The 17012-nt window shown below is 40.0% G+C and overlaps 1 protein-coding gene across 2 annotated transcripts in view; it reads left to right on the plus strand.

Annotated features, from left to right (window-relative positions):
* Positions 1-16665: 16665 nt before the first annotated feature.
* Positions 16666-17012, plus strand: part of LOC101161560 (voltage-dependent T-type calcium channel subunit alpha-1H) — a 132950-nt gene continuing 132603 nt past the window's right edge. For both annotated transcript variants that reach the window (XM_011478366.3, XM_011478367.3), the window contains exon 1: positions 16666-16900. The gene's annotated coding sequence lies outside the window, so the exon portion shown is untranslated. The remainder of the gene's footprint in view (positions 16901-17012) is intronic.

A 17012-nucleotide genomic window follows, 5' to 3' on the forward strand; every position in this document is an offset into this window, starting at 1 on the left:
AAAAGGGGAGGGGACCGGCAGAAACCTTGAGTTTAGTGAATAAAACCTGCTCCCGACCAGGTTAGGTTCACAGCATAAGTAACCATGGACACTGACTCCGAGTATAAGTTACCTCTCTTTCAGAAACGGGTTTGACTTACTTTGCTTTCTCTGGTTTAACAAACTTCCCATTCTGAAACAGAAAACCCAGGGTTTCCCTGATTTCAGGGTTAACGCACTCAGAGTTTACACTTAACCTCCTTTCTGAAACAGGTCCCAGGACAGATAGGGACCAGGAAGTAAAACTCAGGAACATGACCAAACAGAACACCTTTCAAAATAAAACAGGAAACAGAACCAAACATGACAGAACAAGAAATAAATCAAAAACCAAGACAAAAGAAACCCAAACCATGACAGTAGACTACTTATCATTTGAAGGAAAGTTTAAAAATTCGATCTTTTCCCTGTTGTTTTATGTGTAAAAGTTTGCTAACAAGACGAAAAAATTTAAATAAACATCTGCAACAGACTTGTATTGATTAAAATTACATTTTCCACTAGTAATCCTTTTGTGGTTCATTGATCTTCATGATTTATGGTCACAGTCCATCAGAAAAACTTTTTAGCATTTCCACACATGTTGCAGTTGAGTGGATTGTCATCAAACATAAAGCCTCTTTATTTTCCCTTCATCTGAGATATGCACACTTCTAATCTGAAATCAAGGATTCCTCCAGATGGAAAGAAAGTGCAGGATGTTAACGACGCATGGGGGAGGCTCTATGAGAAGAGGTGAGTGGGTTAAATCTCTCTGATTGAAATGCACAGCTGCACAGGGACACACACAAGTACACAAAAGTGCACATGCATGTGATTCCACAGCTGAGTATGTAAAAGCTGCAGAGAATTTTCTAGAATTGAAACTCTTTATGGAGCTGTAACGCCCGGCACTGGAGGTCTTCCTGTCTGCTCCTAGTTTGTTTGTGTCTACATTGTTTCTGTCTGAACCACTCACTGTGTTTTGTCAGCCTTCACTTGACCTTCTACCATTAATAATGGAATTACTTTAAATACAGGCGCTCAAGATGCTCCCCTGGCAGAACACTCACCTGTTTCAGAACCACCAAAGTGTTTTTTGTCTTTCACAGATGAACAAATCTTCCTGTTTTGTATCCTGTCATTATTGTCTCCATTTTTTCAAGAATTTCTTAAACTCTTAAAATGGCTCAACTTAGAAGAAAATGGTCAGTTTTGATGAACATCTGTGCTACGTTTAAACTGAACGCGACCCCTGACGTCCAGTTGATGATGTTAAGTCAATGTACAGACTTGATCAGGCGCTTTACAGCAGTCTGTACCATCAGCATGTTTTAGGCGGCGCGTCACAGTGTTTCCAGAGTTAAAATATCTGAACTTTTGTCAAAGCTTCAGTTTGCGCCAACCAATCAACAGAATCAAATCATTCTCCTTCTGAGCTTTGATGTTTTTCTTATTTGCATGGAGACAATAACAAAAGGTAATCTAATTTTATTCTTTCCTTGGACTAATGTCGGACAGCAAGTCATCAAACTGTGTAACAGAGAGATGGAAGTTCAGCTGAAAGCTCTGTCATTCAGACGCAGTTCCTGCAGTGGATGTAGTTATGGTGTTTATTGCTGCTTTTGTAGACTTAAAAAAAAAAAAAAAGAAAACGATATCTTAACTTCATCTGTGTCTTTCGTGACTTGTAAATGAGATCTAAAGTCAATGCTTCCATGTGGCGATGAGTCTAAAAACTTAGCATCAGTAGCGTCAAGTTCAAGCAGCAAATTTGACTGACATCAAAACAAAGGCGGTGAATGTGAAGTTGACGCAAATGGTGTTTGATGTGAACGCAGCATCGTATGGTTTGGGATATGTCTGCCAGGTGTAAGCTTCATTTCTGGCACCCGTTACATATCGAGGTGACTTTTGGCGAGATAACTAACTCAAAGCTGCCAATAAAGCTAAATCAAACTTCAAAAGGCCCCACCATCAATGTGTGTGTATTTTTATGAGTAATTATGGGGATAACAATACCGGTAAATGCTTTCAATACCAGCTGGAAGAAATGCACTTCGTAAAAAGTGACATATTTCATGTGATGTTTATTATTTACAGCCTATAGATAAAGAAACCTAAAATTACTGATAATATCAGAATTAGACAATATTTTCATCTCAAATGTCAAGTTTCTGATAACTGATCCTTTCTATGGACCCGATATTGGTCGGGTCTCCTTTTCCATGAATTACTGCATGAATGCAGCCTGTGGTATGCATATCTGTAATGGAAGCTGGTGGAATAGCTGCCTTTAGGTTATTAGTTGCATTATTATTGCTATGCATTGTTAACTCTGGTCTTTTTCCATCTTCCTCTCGACCACAGCCCATACATTTTTCATTCAGATCAATTCGGCTGAGTTCAGTGGTCGTTCAAGTACAGTGGCACCATGGTGAAGCAGCTTTTGGTACCTTTGGCAGAGTGGGCAGGTGCCAAGTCCTGCTGGAGAATAAAATTAGCATCTCCACACACTCTGTCAGCAGTCTCTTTTGATGCACGGACTACCGCCTCAGTCTGCTCTTTGTGAAACCTGACTGGGTTGTGATTTTCTTTGCTGGAGCACCTTTTCCGAACACCTTTGCTCTCCACTCAATTTCCTTTGTATATGCTCAAATGAAGCATGTTTTAAATGACATGCTTGTTTAGTAATGATCTTTTGTGAGTTGTCCTCCTTGTAAAGGGTCTTCTGATCATTTGTTAGGCCAGCAGTCTTCCCCATGCTCATGATGGAGGACATATATAAAGAAAATTAGGCTTAAAATTGCATGTCTGGGTATTTCTTTATCTGAATCACTGTGAATGAGGAAGACTCTAAAAAATGCTATTAAAAAAGATTGTATTGATTGCTCCCTGCTCCGCTCCATTCTGATTAATCTCCTTGTTGACAAATAGATCCAGAGTTCTCGGCAGTGGGGAAGGGAAGGGAGGAGCAATTTCTAACATACTCCTGCCGCTCTGCAGAAAGTGTCCTAGAAAACCACACAGGTTTTTGATTTTGGCTAAAAAATGGCATTATCATAACTAAAAGTCCACTGGGAATGCCTTTAAATCGATCAAAAGAATCTATAATATTACTAGGAAATTAGTTTTGTCTGATATCAACAGACCAGTGGACTCAGTTTGTCTTCAATCCTCTCATCAATTTTCATCATTGCGCCTGCGCGAGGCTGCACATCCATTGCTCTGTGTGTGAATGTATGAACTTTAAAGTCTTGGAGACTTATTCTCTTAATCTACTTATGCAATCCAGCATTAGTAGGATAGTATATCTAAGACAAGAACTTCAAAAAGAAAGAAAAAAAGGAAATTTTATACAAAATAGTGACACTTTTTCAGGAAACATAAAAACCCCAGGCTCCGTCATGTTATTCCATCGGAGCCAAGGCGGAAATACTGGGGGTGCCGAGTTGATCGTAAACACAAGGCGAGGCTGAAAGCTAAGGCGGCTAACAGGCATGGTTTCAAACTATTCGTCCCCTCCATTGTCATAGGAAATTTTAACAACCTGTCTAACAAGACAGATGAGCTTGCTGGACTGATTAAGATACACCACTGCTCTATGGAGAGCAGCCTCCTCATTTTCACTGCCAGGTGTAGGTACCAAAACTGTTCGGCCTGCAATAAGTGTTTGGAGGCCTGTGACTAATGATGACGTCACAGTATTTGATTGACTGTACGTTGGTCCGATGTCTCCTAAGATAGTGATTGGTCCGGACAAATTACGGTACGATTGTAGAAGAAGTTATAAGTTCCGTTGTAAACAAACAAAGCCCCAACATAGAGTGAGAAGATCCAAATGGGCTTTTATTGTTGTTCTGATTATTATCAAGTGCATATTCGCCTTTAGTTTTTTTTAATCCGTGTGGCCAGTGCTTTCATTGGTAGATCTGACCCGGAAGAAGGGTTAGGATTAGGTTAATACATGTAAACATGATTTAGCCATGATAACAAAACATTTAGCCGCGAATGAACTTAGACTGGAATAACATCTGTTTTTGCGTTGTGGAAGTCAATATTGTGCCTTTCCTTACTTCATAGTCCCTGCCTATGAGAAATTTTTAAACTTTCCAAACAAAAACATTTTTAGACTTTAGTATTTTCAACTTTGCCTCTTTACTTAAAAATCTTACTTCTACTCTTTGGTGCAGTTTTTTGGTCTGTCAGGCATCGTGCTGAGAAAACACACCAGTGTTCACTTGCTCTGTTGCTTCAACCTTAGTTCACTTCACACTTATGAAACGAATCAAACCGTCCAAACAAATTCTGGTCCCAACAACAGATTGAAGGAAATTGAGATTTTGGTTGCTGGTCAAACACATCTATCTGTATCTTTGTCTTTTTAAAACAGGAATTTTGATATCCTACTATTTTTAAAAATTGGCCTCCTATATCAATCAGCTGTCCAGTCAACAGTTTAAGGAGACAAATCCCCATGAATGCTTTCAACCACCTGCAGGTTGGTTGAAAGCATTCATGGGGGTTTGTTTCTTTTGTATCTGTGTGGCCCTGTGGTGCTTTTCTATGACATATTTGACCTGTCCTGGTGATCCTTCCCTATGACAGCTGCCGGGGGCTTCCACTTCCCCCCTTTCAGCAACAAAACTAGCAACCCCTTTTAGAAGCCAGGATGATTGGATGTTAAGGTTACCATCTACATACTTTTACTACACTGTGATGGCTGTTCCCCTTTCTTTTCTTGCATGTTTGATTGAAATTTGAGAAGACCAAAAGAAGCTTTTAAGTCTAAATCATGACATTTTTTATAAGCTTTTTATTGCCTTCATCACCTTCTTTTAACCCACATTACAGCTTTGATTACTGTTGTATCAAAGCACTTTCTTTATGTTACTTTGTTTGCATCTGTTTAATGTCCACTGGTGCATGGTCCATAAAATTAATGAGCAACAATATATTGCGGGATACGGTTTTAATGGTTTAATGTATAGAAGACGGATTTTAAACGCATGCAATTTAACAACTTGCTAATATTTTTAAAGGTTTATCTGTTTTTGTGGCAGCAGGGTGAAAATAAATGGATGGTATTAAATCCTCCTAATTTCCTCTCTGATCCTGAGGGCCACATTTCTGCTCATTTTCCAACATCCCCTGTTCCAATTGGCTGGACACACCTGATCCAGGTAATTAGCCGTCAGTTGAACAAGGATGTCTGGAAAACATGTCAACAAACTGGCCCCTAAGGTCAGGAATTGCCCTTCCAGGTCTCTCAGCATTGACAGGTCTGCTCAGAGTGTTGTGGCTTGAACTGAAGCTCTAATCGCACCGATTCATGAAGCAGCACAAACGTTGAAGCATTCTGAAGGCACAGCAGTGCAACTGAAAACAATGTCACTTAAAATAAAGCAGAAACCCCTGCGATCAGTCAGAGTTGTTTCACTTGCTGCAATGCAAAGTGGCAGTTGGTGGCATGACCTACTCGGCTCCAGTTCTGCAAAAGGAAGGAGCCGCTTACCTCTACAAACATGTAAACGTGAATGTATAAAGATATAGATATAAAGGACAAAAACCTCACGTATCACCAAGTATGATTACTCACCTGTTTAAAAACTTCAAGTCATTTAAAATGTAAAGACTCACACCAATGAAAATTGTGTTTTGGTGTTGTGACATTTTATGGTAGAATTTTACTGATGATGGAGAAAATATGTAAAGAAATATGTAAAGAAAATCTAGATTAAATTTGAATTTCTGAGTATTTCTTCGTTCAAATCTAGGCAAATTAGGAGCAATCGAATTGTATTTGTGACAAACAAGCAAGTCACAAGCTCTCTGCTCTTATTCATTCTGATGCATCCACTCGTAGACGACTATCCAAGTACATCTTGGTGTTTTTCATCTGAGCTGGAATCTGGCTCAAAACTGTGCAGCTGGATAGCTCCTATAATGCTTGCCATTTTTGTTGCACTACTAATGTTAGGCTGGGGGTTTGAGGGCTAATCTTGCGGGAGAGAGTATAAACAAAGGGATGATGGGAAATCAGCACAGGCTTGCTCTGCAGTAAGGATCTTGCCCAAGCCTTTCTAATGAACTATTGCCCCTCTGCAGAAACTACGGAACAGAAAACTAAACAAGTTTTTAAGCACTGGGGTTGCTTTTATAATAGATCAAAAGATGATCGAAGGGGGACTTTAAGGCTACTTTTGGGAAAACGTTTTCCTTATTTATCCTCCATTTATTTTGAGTTGAGTTGGTCTTTCTATATTTTAAATTTAATATTTGACTGCTTCAGTGTTTGGTAAAATAAACACCTCTTGGATTAAGCCCTAAAGTGATGGAAAACCTTTTGATTTAGCTTTCAGATTGTGTTACGTCCATTCATTTTCCATGAATCCTAATTCCCTTTCGGGATCACAGAGTTTCTGGAGCCTATCCCAGCTGCAGTTGGGTGAAAGCAAGGTATACCCTAAACAGATTTCCAGTACATTGTAGGCCCACAAAGTTACACGCTAAATCATTCCTGGGGACAATTTCAACACATCAATAAATCTGTTCCTGTGTCAGACCGGTTCCTGGGTCTGCAGATCACAGACAGCCTCAGCTGGGAAGGAAACACTGTTGCCACAGTGAAGAAAGCCCAGCACAGATTGTACTTCAACAGGCTGCTAAAGAAGGGCAGACTCAAGCATCGTACCCACACCCAAGTCTCCTGAGGGCCTGTAGAAAACCTACTCACTAGCAGACTAACAGCTTGGTTTGGAAACACCACCATAACAGAGAAGTAGATGCTGCAAAGGGTCATAAACGCAGCAGGAAAATACATGACAAAAAAGTGTAATAATGAAAAGGTTGAGACAATGGAATAATATGTGATTATGGCTGCATCATGTCTCTCTGCAAGTCATTTATATGTTTTCCTCTCTTTCTTAAATTTTGTTCCTCATTTTTATTTATGATCCTTGTTAGCTTTTGCTGTCCTTCTGTAATTCTCCCCGACTTTAGAGTTGCTGAAGAAAAATTCCAAAGTACTTGTTTTACATGTACAAATAAACTATGAACTTAACTTAAACTATAAAACATGTATTTAGAACGTGGGAGGAAGCCAAAGTGTCTGGAAAAAACCCACACATAGAGAGGAGATGGGGTTCAATCCAGGGCCTTCCCTGGTTAGGCAAGAGTGCTAACCACTACGCCATTGTGAAACTGATTGTGTGACATGTAAAGAAAATATGCCCTGATTCCAATTTTGTCAGATTTTCTTGTGAGAGTTTTTTCTGCTTTTAATTCCTGCTTGGTTTGTTAGTTTAAAGACACAATTTAAGTCAGAGGAAAAAAGACGTGGGATCTCTATTACTATTGATAAGTCATGGTGTGGAAGAATTCCACACCTAGCCAGGACAACATGGCCCCAGCTCTTCAAGGCAATTCTTGCTCTATAGGGGGCAAGTTTCATGTCAAAGAATCTCCCTGAAATTCATTTCTACATGGACGTTTCTTGTATTCTAGCCATGGAGATCCCACCCCACACCGCCTTCACCAACAGATGTTACCCTATCTGTTTCTTACCACCATCCTTCCTGATTCTTGGAGCTAATTGTTTTAGTGGAATTCATGTCAAGTTGCCAGTGCTACTGATGGGTACAAATGAAGTTGAGGGTGAGGGGCGGTCATGGCAGACCTCAGCTGCCTGCGGTCTGATCTGCGATGTCTGGGCAGAAAGCCATCACCCATCTGATTCAAAATCTAAATGAGACTGATCCCTGCAGAAGCACTGAAAGTAAAAGTAAATGTTTCATAAAGGACTGTTACCTCTTATTTCTCCCCATCGACAGATTTTATTATCACATAATAAATTTTAAATGCAAAAAAATAAAACTTTATTTAATTTACCAATTTCTCCTAAACCGCACAGCTTGATATGAGTGAGCTTCATATCTGTGTTCATTGCTGCTTGTGTGTGTGTTCTGTTCGCTGATGAGCACACGGTTATATAACTATGATCCCTGCTCTCATCCTCATAAATACTGCAATACTTCTCCTCTTTCATACCCTAATTAGAATAATTACTTTAGAAAAAGCTTGAAAAAAGGGCAAAAATAACACAAAATAAGCTTCCTGTTAGGTTTGTTTTTGGTCTGCTTGATGACAACCCAAACATCAGCTGATGTTCATGTTTTGGCATTATTTTTATCCAAAATGTTAACTGGTTCATGTCTGCCACCGAAGTGCCATTTTCTTAGAAAATTAATTAAATTTTTTTTTAAAAGATTCAAAGATGTTGGGTCATCTCTCTTATAAAAGTCAGCAAGCATAATGAGAAGACTTCTCCAGCAGAGATGCGAGGGGGGAGGAATGGATGATGATAAAAACATGGGAAGACCAGATAATAGGTGGAGAAAAGGTGGGAAAAAACACATTTATTGATTCTTTACTGTTTGACAAATATATTTACCTTTGAGGAGCAAAGTGTTTCCAGCCCAATATTTGACTTGTCAATCAAACCAAGTCAGTCTTTTCATTGGGGGTCTGATTTCTCTCCCCCAACCCCCATGTTCTGCAAAACGTGTTCACATTGTACCAGTAGTTGAAATTCAGCCAAACAAGAAATCTTATCATATATATCATAGGAAAATTGGTGGAATTTTCTTTTTATTTTATTTTTGTACACTTCTTTACATTTTTATGCTTTAAAAATTGTATTTAGCTGAATCAAGTGGCGAGAAATGAGGTGAACAGAGAACAGCATGATGAGAAGGCAGACATAAAAAGTGTGGGGGTGTAAAGGAGATGATGATGGAGAGAGGGATTGGGGAAATGGTTGAAGAGCCAGGGAAGGGTGAGTTGTCCAGCTGAGGGAGCAGCACTGAGTGTCATCGAAAAACACAAGGGTTCACTCCATGTTTTATCTCCATCACATGTGACTTGTCTAATTCATTTGTCCTCTTTTGTGTTTAGGAGACAAAGTAATGGCGCCTGTCACATATAACAGGATTTTAAATCAGCCGTAAAGTTGTGAATTCAGATTAGATTTTATGGAGCAATAAAAGGCTGCATTGCATAGCCCTTAGGTGCTGCCCGCCCCCACCCTCACCGTTCTTCTTTGACCCGGGCCCACTGGCCAGCAGCTGCTACATGGGTCTTATTTTCCTCTCCATCCACAGCCCCCCGGTCAGAGCTGCTGGTATAACAAATTGAAAAATAAATATATATATATATTTTTTTTAATTGGCAGCTTTGCTCTTGGGTTTATCTCCGTAGCAACCATTTTATGATTTAGTCGCTTGGGGATGACAAACATGTCTATGTACATTTTAGAAGAATCTGCAAATGTAAACTTTTGGGCTTCCTTGGGAACAGGTTTTTTTTTTCTTTCCACGCCCATATTTCCAATAAGTTCATATCATTTGTTATATCCCTTCATTGAGCTTCAGCCAGGGATTCATGTCTTGCATTTCATAATATTCAGCTAAAAAATACATGAGCAACAGTGGAACGCCATGATATCATCATTAATCCTCTTCACCCCTGTCGGGGCACAGGGCGTCTACTAGGTCTCTCCAGCCTCTCCTGTCCTGGGCCGCGGTTTCTATCTGGCCCCATGATAATCCAAGAGATTTGGCTTCCGCCGCCGTTGTTCTCTGCCATGTTGTTTTGGGCCGTCCTGGATTTCTTTTGCCTTGTGGGTTCCACTTTAGCGCTTGGCGAGTGATACTGTTTTGTGGTTTTCGGAGCGTGTGTCCGAGCCATCCCCACTTTCTCCTTTTGATTTGATTCTCCACTGGTTCCTGTTTGGTTAACTTCCAAAGGCATTCGTTCGTGACTCTGTCTTGCCATCTGATTCTAGTGATGGTCCTGAGACATCTATTGACGAAGGTTTGGAGTCTATGGATTGCGGATTTGGTCGTGCGCCATGTTTCGCATGCGTATAACAGCACAGATTTTACGTTTGTATTGAAAATTCTGAGCTTTGTTGCCTGGGTGATGTGCTGGGATGACCAGATAGGTCTAAGCATCTTGAATACTGCGGCCGCTTTTCCGATTCTTGCTTTAATGTCTCGGTCTGTGCCGCCATCTTTGCTGACGATACTGCCCAGGTAAGTGAACTGCTCCACTTCCTCTATGACCTCGCCGTTCAGGATCAAGTGTTCGACTCTGGTATTATTTGACCTCAGGTTCTTGGTCTTGACGATGTTTATATCGGGCCCTACGTTTGCTGCCGTCACGTCAAGAGCTGTTAACTTTAGGTTCATGTGGTCAAAGCGGTGAGACAGAAGTGTGATGTCATCTGCAAAGTCTATGTCTTCCAACTGCCGTAGCAGTCCCCACTGAATTCCCCTCGCTGCCCCTGCTGTTGTCCGCTTCATGACCCAATCAATGGCTATCAGAAATAGAAATGGGGACACTAGTGGTAGTGGTTGTAGTCATAACCTTGGTGGCATATATGTGAAATTTCATGACAATCACTGAAACAATAATGTCCTTTTCTCTATTTTGGGCAAAAATGGGAAAATCGCCTATTTTCCCACTTTGCAACAAAATGGTCACCAAGCTGTAGATCCTATGGCAACCCATAATAATTTCAAAACTTCCTTTGGGTATTTCAGACACTTGTGTTTTGTCTTTGTTAGTGAATTCAGAAGAAAAAAATGGAGCAACATGAGAGATTTTGCCCTTATTCATTGTTTTGGATGGTTTCTCCCACAGTGATTCCATTATTATTATTATTATTTAAACATTTTTATAATTTGTTTGGGGCGGTGTTCACTATGTCAAAGATTCATTTTTACCAGGTACTAGTTGGGTGCAGATTTCTGGTTTTGAAGTTTTGAAGTATGTAAAGGGGGTGAAATTTTTACTCAAAGTCACTTTAAGAAAGAAGAATTATGAAAATAACTTGGTCCCTGACTACAAAAAAAAAAGAATAAGTTAACAACCTAGTTTCGTCTCTGGTGGAGGCGCTTAAAGAAAAGAATCCCTGTAAAAGATGCTTTCATTGAACTGAAACAAACAGATCATTCGAGTTAATGAACAATATCATGTCCACAAGTCAGCTAATGGAAGCAAATGTGCATGTCATTACATAAGGGTAAAAAAGGTTACTGTGAACAGCTGAGTGGGGCGTGACAGTGGAGCCAACATTAGCTGGGGTCTCCTGAGAGCCGTTCTGGGGCCAAGCCCACTAATGAAGATAGGAGTCCAACTGTGCATCAAGCAGATGCAGTGGAGCGACAGACTGGTGGGGGAGCAGGACAGGTGTCAGACGCGAATGTGGAGCAGTGCTCAAACTGTTGGCGTACTCTGCTTTAACCCACAGCTGCGAATGACCAGACACACAAATGTACACAAGGGAGTTAAGTCCTGCAGCGACTGCTGTACAGATCAGGAAAGTTAAATGACAAATTCCACATGATTGACAGCCAAAGAGGAGAAAAAAAGCCAACAAAGTTCGAATAATGCAAATCTGGTCAATCTTGCTCCAGGGTTTCTTTCACAGCTCTATTCCGATATAGGAAAGACTTGTGTTATTTAATTCCGACCAGGCAAGAACCACAATAATTAATTTCTCCTTCATGATCAATTTTCAAACGGTTGGCACTTCCATGAATTTAAAAGGGATGTCATGCATACATCACTACCAAATCCTAGTTTCTGATTGGCCAAAGTAGACCTGGTTGTACTTTCAAAGAGCGTTTAATGGATGCGCGTTTGGTTCATAGAGGCCAAAAATGGTTAAAGAAATTGCTTTGCAGTGCCTGAATGTGAGAGTTTTAAATACGGAAGCCCAAAACACGCATTTATATACATAGACTTTTCCTTGAAAGTGTTTGCTTGAATGCATATTACCAAGGGTGGTGTGAATGTACTTTTAGGCCCAGAGTCCAAACACTCAAAATGATCAGGAGACGGTAGAAAAAAGTTAGTATTTTTACATAGAATGTCATGGAAACCACCAGGCCACTAGGGGGAAGCACCATCTACAAGGAGAAACATTGGACTAAAAGTTTCAGCTGGATAAGCATTTAAGATAGATGTTCTTCATATACCTTTACTTAATATCTTTTTAGAGGAGAAAACGAGCATCTGCATTAAACAGCAGTAACTCAAGCTGACAACAACTGGAAGGAAATATTATTGATCCGCTTTATGTCTGTATTTCTTTTTGACTATTTTATATGCAGTCCCTTCAGTTGATTACCACAATAAATTGTCTGTTCATTATTTGCATATTTGAGTTGTCTTAAGTCAAACGCCATTCTGACATCACCGTCTTTCTTTACACGGATTTTGGACAAGCATACCGATGCACCTTATTGTGCCCCCCTTGTGTTTGCAAATACTATTTATGCAAATCTACTTTAATTTATTTATGTACGCCACAATTATTTATTTTTACATGTATGTAAATACAGTGGGAGGGGCCATCTGGTGTCTTGGCACCTCTCAAAGCACTCACAGAGCCAAAACAGGGTCACAGAGTGTCATAGCAATGCTCAAGTCATTTTATTGTAAACATTTCTCTTTAAAAAAAGAAATATATCTGGATTGTGCTATGAACCATGTCTGAAACAAAGGATGTAATCAAGAATTAAAAGGTTTCAGTGTTCTCAAAAACCTTGCCCAACAATCCGGTGTGTGACTTTAATCAAACACACATGTACAAATTAGACGTTGGATTTTCAGACTAAAAATCATTCATTATGTCATATGTGATTTCATAGTAACATAGATTCAATGAGTGGGAGTTGTTTTGTCCATCCACCTGAACATAATCTGTATCTCATTCTGTTGGTAGTTAACCTTCACCAAACCTTCACACAGACAAACTTGCGATGAAAGAAAATTGTGGGAATCAACCATTGACTGTATATGAGAACAAGACTGTAGTTCTCTGTATAAGGGAACTAGACTGAGTGACCCCTCCCCCTCATATTCCAAACAGGAAGTACCCGCTGGTTCCAAAAAGCCGAAATGACTTAGACGTCTATTGGGAAACAATAAACATCTATTACTCAGCCATTAGATTTGTCAGATTAACCATTGTTCTTCTGCTGCATTTTCTGCTACACCCCCCCCCTCCCCTCCCAAGAGCCCCCTTCCAATGGAGGATAGTTCTGTACAGAACCACAAAGTCGCACAATAATGATGTCACAGCAGGGATGGGTGAGCGACCACTGAGCGCACTGGCTCCGATACATGCACTGAGAGCAATTCAAAACACATTTTCAGAGTTCAAATCCAACTTTCATACAAGTAAACAGTTGGAGCCTTAGTTTTCTAAATTTGAGAACACAGCAATAGGTAGAGATTAAAAATTACGTCAATGTGATTAAAAAACATAATTATTTGTCTGTTATTAATTAATCGTGATTAACACAATAATTTGACACCCCTGCTATAGGCTATATATACAAAAAATAAAAGCTGTCGAAGAAAAATGATTTTAAACACTTGGAAATATAAATTAATTAATTAATTAATAATGGCTGCACGGTGGCGCAGTGGTTAGCGCTCTTGCCTCACAGAAAGAAGGCCTCTGGTTCAAGTACCGGCTGGGGGACATGAAAAAACAACATCAAAGGGGGACCTTTCTGTGTGGAGTTTGCATGTTCTCCCTGTGCATGCGTGGGTTCTCTCCGGGGTCTCCGGCTTCCTCCCACCGTCCAAAAACATGCTTCATAGGTTAATTGGCAACTCTAAATTGTCCCTAGGTGTGAGAGTGAATGGATGTGTGATTGTGGACATTCTACCCTGCGACAGACTGGCGACCTGTCCAGATTGTCCCCTGCCTTCGCCCACAAGTGGCCAGGATACGCTCCGGCAGCCCCGTGACCCCGAAAGGGAAAAACGGTTAAGAGAATGAATAATTAATTAATTAATTAAAACACGTGTTTTTTGTATGCAAATGTATTTGTTATTGTGTATTCCTCATATTTTATATATATATATATATATATATATATATATATATATATATATATATATATATATATATATATATATATATATATATATATATATATACACACACACACACACACACAGTACAGACCAAAAGTTTGCACACCCCTGTCATTCAAAGAGTTTTCTTTATTTTCGTTACTATAAAAATTGTAGATTCAAACTGAAGGCCTCAAAACTTTGAATTAACACATGTGGACTTATATACATTACAAAAAGTGTAAAACAACTGAAAATATGTCAAATTGTAGGTTCTTTATAGTAGCCATCTTTTGCTTTGATTACTGCTTTGTACACTCTTGGCATTCTCTTTATGAGCTTCAAGAGGTAGTCACCCGAAATGGTCTTCCAACAGTCTTGAAGGAGTACCCAGAGATGCTTAGCACTTGTTGGCCCTTTTGCTGGCCCTCTGCAGTCCAGCTCACCCCAAACCATCTCGATTGGGTTCAGGTCCGGTGACTGTGGAGGCCTGGTCATTTGGGGCAGCACCCCATCACTCTCCTTCTTGGTTAAATAGCCCTTCCACACCCTGGAGGTGTGTTTGGGGTCATTAGCCGCGGTTACATGTGCAAAATGTTTTGAGCGGATCAAAGATCAGATTCGAATTTAACTGTGTACATGGGCCCAGAAAAACGTCTTCCGATTACAACAAATGTCTACATGGGCCACACTTTCGGTCGGAATAAATCCTTTGGGCATGTGCAGTACTCTTTAAAATACCGGAAGAGGAAATGAGTGCCACTGTAAACAAACCAAGCTGCACCATGCATATATGTCGCAGCTCGGTAAAAGATGAGAAGATCTTCTAAACGTGCTTTTATTACTGTTATGGTTCTTATGAAGCGCCTGTTCACTCACCATTTTATTTTTAATCCGTGTGGTCAGTGCTTATTTTGTGGCGGAACGGAGCAGGAAGAAGGGTTAGGAGAAGGCTAACACGTGCTAACAACATTTAGCCTTTGATGAACATAAAATCCATGTGGGAAATGCTGCAATCTGCATCTTGGCTGCACGTAAATATGTGGGAATAACATCAGCCTTTATTTTGTCAGGACACGACTGGAAACACAAATCCACGTGACTGTTTGGTGTTTCTAATGACTGAGCGGCATTTCTGCTTTGAAAAGCTCATGCACCGCCCCAAAGCCGGTGTGTGCTCTACTAGGAGACACACTCTTACCGGGAAACACAGTTCTCCTGAGTTCGGCAGCCCGTTCACCTAGAGCTGCGAGACGGATCGCAGTCCGAAGCCTCCCACACATAGCGCACACGTAACAAAGCATCCTCCCTTCCCCTGAAACACAAAGCTATAAGTCCGGCTGCTCTGCTCAGAGACACGGTTCGCTCGGTCCACCGGCAACCGCCCCCAGACCGCACAGGGTCTGGATGGCGTCGGGGGGTACGAAGCGCTCCTCCCCAGCGCCCTCTCCATTGGGAGAGGCGAGGAGCCCGCGGGGCGATTTTCTGTACCGGTACTTAGCTACTTTTTTCTTGCCATAATACAAATTCTAACAGTCTATTTAGTAGGACTATCAGCTGTGTATCCACCTGACTTCTGCACAACACAACTGATGGTCCCAACCCTATTTAAAAGGCAAGATATTGAACTTTTTAAACCTGATAGGGCACACTCGTGAAATGAAAAACATTTCAGGTGACTACCTATTGAAGCTCGTCAAGAGAATGCCAAGAGTGTGCAAAGCAATAATCAAAGCAAAAGGTGGCTACTATGAAGAACCTACAATATGACATATTTGTTTCACACTTTTTTGTTATGTATATATATATATATATGAAACTGGGACAGCCTTTATCGTTTTTTATAACAGCACAAAATCTGATCAAGTGTTACCATACCTGAGGAATCTCCAACAAGTCATAGCCCCTCCTTCCTTCCTTTCTTCTTCTTTTGACTCCCCAATATATTCTAAAGGCTACTGTTCTCCACCCCTTTTGTATGACGTCCTGTCAGAGAGGTGAGTGCCATCATCCTAAAATAATTTAATTATCCCAATCCATCCTATTGTTTATTGTCCTTTATTGTTTTAATTTTTATTTGTATAACTACAGCAATATTTGTTTCTAACTTGTGATGTGATGATTAAAAGGGATTGATGGTTTAGGATAGATATTTTGGGGATTCACTGTTAAAGCTTAAATTTTGGTTTGTTTTGTTTGTATAGGAACTGAAGTGGGCAGGATCCTACAGTGTATTGTTTTCTGTTTGTTTATTACCAGGTATGTATGAGAAAAATGTGAGTGTAAAATGTGTTACAGAGCCTGTATAAAGTTTTAAGCTAGCATGCCGCGTGCGGAATATATGCGCCCTTTTTGTATGACCTCCTGTCAGAGAGGAACTGGAGTGGGCAGGATCACACAGTGTATTGTTTTTCTGTTTGTTTATTATAAGTATAAAGGGAGACTTGTCTCCAAGAGGTAACACTGTGTCACAGCATATTATTAACCAGCACAACGCAGAAAGCGACCGGTTATATATATATATATATATATATATATATATATATATATATATATATATATATATATATATATATATATATATATATATATATATATATATAATACACACACACACACTTTATTTCCAAAATGAATTACTAACAAAATATCTATGTCTAAAATGAAATGTTTGTGTCATCTTTGGACTTCCATACTTCCATACTTACCTGGTAACATCATGAGACGCTGCCGTTCAGTTGAACGCAGACCACAGACTACTTCACGCGTCTAAAGGATTTACAGGAGAATTTCCTTCTTCCTGCTGGATTTGCGTTGTTCGGTTCCGACCACAGGGATTAATTTTTTGAGCAAAAGGACGAACGGGAGGAAAGAAAGCGAGCGGGGCTAAAGCGACTAAAGTCGCAGACATTCTAATGGAAACTCCCGACTCCGTTTCGATAAGGTAAGCCGGTCACTCACGAAAATACAAAGAAGTTACCTCTGTGTTTTGTTTTGTTTTTAAAAATCATTTTAAATTGATATATTTCATTCTAAAACCGTATAAGGAGCGGTCC

This window comes from Oryzias latipes, chromosome 8 (assembly GCF_002234675.1).
Source record: "Oryzias latipes chromosome 8, ASM223467v1".
NCBI classification, from domain to species: Eukaryota; Metazoa; Chordata; class Actinopteri; order Beloniformes; family Adrianichthyidae; genus Oryzias; species Oryzias latipes.